A 6,000-nucleotide genomic window follows, 5' to 3' on the forward strand; every position below is an offset into this window, starting at 1 on the left:
TAAATTAAACCCTAAACCAAGAAATAGGAAATAATAAATATGAAACTTCAGGCAGGTACCTTTCAACTTGCTGGCCAGATATATCTAACCTAAGAAACTGAGTTAGTTAGAAGGAAGCAAGAGAAAATAAGAGGGAAACTTAATAATACTCCTACCTAACACATACAGACTAAATTATACTCAAAACTTAACTTAATGAATAGAATATATTAAGAATAATTATAATAAGTTGATAAACAATAAATTATGAAAATAACCTTACAAACTGATTCAACCACAAGAGGCTTAGTAGATTGTCTCTTCAGGTCATAAAAGGTCCAGAAGACCGTACTGCAAACAGGGGCGTGCAAAACTACAGGTACCCAGCGATCCACAATTGTCTTAATAGTTATAAAAACATCTCATACCTGTAGAAAGCCGCCCTACTTGTCTCCACGAGTTCCAAGAACTCACTGACGCTGATGCAGAGGTCAACCGGGTCAAGCTGCAATGCCTGCAGGCTACTCAAAATACCACGGGAACACCGAGGGTGGTAGCCTCCGAGAATCCGGGACGTCAACGGATCTCGCACGCCACAGTAGATACGGGTCAACTCGTTCGGAATCCTTCCGACGAACCAGGAAAGGGGCGTGGCTGATGAATGCCGCGGGTGACAAACACCAGCGACCACACACAAGGGAGCGAAGGAATAAAGAAGCCGTGATCCCAAAACTCCAGAAGTGACCAAAAATTAAGTGGCAAAGCGTCAGCTGTGAGGAGGAACTCGAACTAACCCTGTCACGTATCACCACCCTTACGATCAAGCCTTCCACTCGAGTCAACACAGCTCATAGGAGAGAAAAAACAACGATCGTTAATAAGGCACTTCAGTAGTTCACTAATACCGGGGGAGAAGGTGGTAAACAGAGCAAAACTGCGAAGTCATATGACTCCCTTACAGAGTTCATCGAACTAATAAATGATACTAATTGTTAAGCTTAACCTAAAATAAGATCAAAAGGTTGGACAACTATTAACAAATTATAATTAAATTATAATGAATTTACTTTAATCTAATATATATATATACTATATATATATATATATATATATATATATATATATATATATATATATATATATATATATATATGTTGTGATTATGTCTATGTGTCTTTGTTTGTACTTACGGGTTTCTTTTTATTCTCTTTCTCTCTTCTCTTCTCTTTTATTAATAGTCAGTCTTTCTTCGGTAGTTTGTTGGTAATGTTTGGAAGGTTATCTGTTATATGGGCTAACCTTCAGTTATCACTTGCGGTGAATTTTTTCTTTTCTTAGGAACATTGTAGATTAATTTCTTTTCATTTTCCAGTCTCTCAGGAGGTTTTGCTTGGGTACACCGTAGGACTCTTGGCAAGTTAAACACCACTTAATTAATCTTACTTATATTTAAGATTACTATTTCCGCAACTTCACTTTACACAACACTACACAGGGAATAGAGGAAGTACTGCCGTAGCCTCTCCATATAAGGCTTAGATCCTAACTGAATTTCTCTGAAGTCTCAACCTAACTCATACAGTTAAGCTCCTCCTCAACTTCTACTAAGACACATCCTACTACTTCTTGAGTGGCTTTCCTTACTTCCGGTGCCACCCCTAGATTAGTCTTATTGGTTATATTAATCTACGGTAACCACCCACTGAAGGTGTCAAAGTTCAGATTTTCCACTAGAGTTTGCAACTTACTGTTTTGGCAAACTGCTGCCTGTGTTTAGTCTCGTTTTCGAAACTGCTATTGCTGCAGTCTGATACTGCCACACATCAACTCTCTTTTCTACCTCTCCTGGTAGATTCTTTCATTACTCTACTCTCACTCTACATATATTTCTACCAGTGGATTTTCCTATCTAATTGTCCCTACATATTTATAGACAAACGCCTGTTGTATTCCTAACATACATACATACATACACACACACACACACACACATATATATATATATATATATATATATATATATATATATATATATATATATATATATATATATATATATATGCATATACAATTATGGAGTATGTACTCATTATTTTGTCATTTCATGAGAAAATCTAAATAAGAAAAATGTTCGAGACAAATGAAAATATGGACGAACTGAGACAGGAAAAGATAAAAGGATTGGACCGAAAATAATATCAACTGGATCTTCCATAAGACTCCTGGTTCCAGGTTGCAGGCTTCAAGGATTTAACTGGATCTTTGATAAGTCTCTTGGTTCCAGGTTGCAGGCTTCAAGGATTTAACTGGATCTTCCATAAGTCTCCTGGTTCCAGGTTGCAGGATTCAAGGATTTAACTGGATCTTCGATAAATCTCTTGGTTCCAGGTTGCAGGCTTAAAGTATTTAACTGAATCTTCGATAAGTCTCTTGGTTCCAGGTTGCAGGCTTCCAAGATGTAACGGATCTTCATAAGTCTTCCTGGTTCCAAAACCAGTTGCAGGCTTAAAGGATTTAACTGAATCTTCGATAAGTCTCTTGGTTCCAGGTTGCAGGCTTCAAGAATTAAACTGGATCTTTGATAAATCTCTTGGTTCCAGGTTGCAGGCTTCAAGGATTTAACTAGATCTCCAATAAGTCTCTTGGTTCCAAGTTGCAGGCTTCAAGGATTTAACTGGATCTTCGATATGTCTCTTGGTTCCAGGTTGCAGGCTTAAAGGATTTAACTGGATCTTCGATATGTCTCTTGGTTCCAGGTTGCAGGCTTCAACGATTTAACTGGATCTTCGATAAGTCTCTTGGTTCCAGGTTGCAGGCTTCAAGGATTTAACTAGATCTCCAATAAGTCTCTTAGTTCCAAGTTGCAGGCTTCAAGGATTTAACTGGATCTTCGATAAATCTCTTGGTTCCAGGTTGCAGGCTTCAAGGATTTAACTAGATCTCCAATAAGTCTCTTGGTTCCAAGTTGCAGGCTTCAAGGATTTAACTGGATCTTCGATAAGTCTCTTGGTTCCAGGTTGCAGGCTTCAAGGATTTAACTGGATCTTGGATATGTCTCTTGGTTCCAGGTTGCAGGCTTCAAGGATTTAACTGGATCTTCGATATGTCTCTTGGTTCCAGGTTGCAGGCTTCAAGGATTTAACTGGATCTTCGATAAGTCTCTTGGTTCCAAGTTGCAGGCTTCAACGATTTAACTAGATCTTTGATAAGTCTCTTGATTCCAGGTTGCGGGCTTCAAGGATTTAACTGGATCTTCCAAAAGTCTCCTGGTTCCAGGTTGCAGGCTTCAAGGATTTAACTGGATCTTCGATATGTCTCCTGGTTCCAGGTTGCGGGCTTCAAGGATTTAACTGGATCTTCCATAAGTCTCTTGGTTCCAGGTTGCGGGCTTCAAGGATTTAACTGGATCTTCGATAAGTCTCTTGGTTCCAGGTTGCAGGCTTCAAGGATTTAACTGGATCTTCAATAAGTCTCTTGGTTCCAGGTTGTGGGCTTCAACGATTTAACTGGATCTTCGATAAGTCTCCTGGTTCCAGGTTGCGGGCTTCAAGGATTTAACTGGATCTTCAATCTTCCATAAGTCTCCTGGTTCCAGGTTACAGGCTTCAAGGATTTAACTGGATCTTCCATAAGTCTCTTGGTTCCAGGTTGCAGGCTTCAAGGATTTAACTGGATCTTCCATAAGTCTCCTGGTTCCAGGTTACAGGCTTCAAGGATTTAACTGGATCTTCCATAAGTCTCTTGGTTCCAGGTTGCAGGCTTCAAGGATTTAACTGGATCTTCCATAAGTCTCTTGGTTCCAGGTTGCAGGCTTCAAGGATTTAACTGGATCTTCCATAAGTCTCTTGGTTCCAGGTTGCAGGCTTCAAGGATTTAACTGGATCTTCGATAAGTCTCCTGGTTCCAGGTTACAGGCTTCAAGGATTTAACTGGATCTTCCATAAGTCTCCTGGTTCCAGGTTGTAAGCTTCAAGGATTTAACTGGATCTTCAATAAGTCTCCTGGTTCCAGGTTGCAGGCTTCAAGGATTTAACTGGATCTTCGATAAGTCTCTTGGTTCCAGGTTGCAGGCTTCAAGAATTTAACTGGATCTTCGATAAGTCTACTTGTAGAAAACATCTGTTATGCGAACAACTGGTCGGATTTCTAGATCATCTAGAAACACAGCTCGCAGAGGGAAGAGGTGCACCGCTTCTAGTATGCATTGTTCCTTAATGGAGATTCTACTTGTAGAAAACATCTGTTATGCAAACAACAGGTCAAATTTCTAGATCATCTAGAAACACGTCCCGCAGAGGGAAGCAGCCTACCGCTTCTAGTATGCTGTTTCTTAATACCGATTCTACTTGAAGAATACCTCTGTTTTCGAACAACTGGTCGGATTTTTAGATCATCTAGTAAAACGGCTCACAGAGGGAAGCAGTCCACCGCATCTAGTATGCTATGTTCTTTAATGGAGATTCTACTTGTAGAAAACTTCTGTTATGCGAACAACTGGTCGAATTTCTAGAACATCTAGAAACATGGCTCGTAGAGGGAAGCAGTCCACCGCTTCTAGTATGCTATGTTCCTTAATGGAGATTCTACTTGTAGAAACACTGTTATGCGAACAAAAGAAAATTTCTAGATCATCTAGAAACACTGCTCACAAAAGTTATTGATGGCTATGTGTTGAAGCATTGGAGAGTTAATGGTATGATATTGGTTCTTATGAAGATTCTACTTGTAGAAAACATCTGTTATGTGAACAACAGGTCGGATTTCTAGATCATCTAGAAACATGATCGCAGAGGGAAGCAGTCCACTGCTTCTTGAATGCTATGTTCCTTAATGGAGATTCTACTTGTAGAAAAAATCGGTTATGCGAACAACAGGTCGGATTTCTAGATCATCTAGAAACACGGCTCGCAGAGGGAAGCAGTTGGACCGCTTCTGGTATGCTATGTTCCTTAATGGAGATTCTACTTGTAGAAAAAATCTGTTATGCGAACAACTGGTCGGATTTCTAGATCATCTAGAAACACGGATCGCTGAGGGAAGCAGTCCACTGCTTCTAGTATGCTATTTTCCTTAATGGAGATTCTACTTGTAGAAAAAATCTGTTATGCGAACAACATTCGTTTCTAGATTCATCTAAAACCGGCTCGGAGGAAGCAGTTGGACCGCTTCTGGTAATGCTAATTTCCTTAATGGAGGATTCTACTTGTTTAGAAACACGGGGGGGGGTTAGCGAACCAACAGGTCGGATTTCTAGATCATCTAGAAACACGGCTCGCAGAGGGAAGCAGTTGGACCGCTTCTGGTATGCTATGTTCCTTTAAGGAGATTCTACTTGAAGAAAACATCTGTAATGTGAACAACAGGTCAGATTTCTAGATCATATAGAAAAATGGCTTGCAGAGGGAAGCAGTCCATCGCTTCTAGTATGCTAAGTTCCTTAATGGAGATTCTACTTGTAGAAAAAATCTGTTATGCAAACAACAGGTCGGATTTCTAGATCTTCTAGAAAAATGGCTCGCAGAGGGAAGCAGTCCACCGCTTCTTATATGTTATGCTCCTTAATATAGATTCTACTTATAGAAAAACTGTTATGCGAACAACTGGTTGGATTTCTAGATCATCTTGAAAAATGGCTTGCAGAGGGAAACAGTCCACCGCTTCTAGTATGCTATGTTCATTAATGGATATTCTACTTGTAGAAAAACTCTGTTTTGTGAACAATTGGTCGGATTTCTAGATCATCTAGAAAAACGGCTCGCAGAGGGAAGCAGTCCACTGCTTCTAGTATGCCATGTTCCTTAATGGAGATTCTACTTGTAAAAAAACTGTTATGCGAACAACTTGTCGGATTTCTAGATCATCTATGGCGAACCAAAACTTGTCGGATTTCTTAAGATCATCGAACACCCGGCTCGCAGAAGGTACAGCGTCCACTGCTTCTGGTATGCTATGTTCCATAATGAATATTCTAATATTAGGAAACATCTTTTATGCGAACAACAGGTCGGATTTCTAGATCAT

This window comes from Macrobrachium nipponense, chromosome 49 (assembly GCF_015104395.2).
Source record: "Macrobrachium nipponense isolate FS-2020 chromosome 49, ASM1510439v2, whole genome shotgun sequence".
Lineage (NCBI taxonomy): Eukaryota > Metazoa > Arthropoda > Malacostraca > Decapoda > Palaemonidae > Macrobrachium > Macrobrachium nipponense.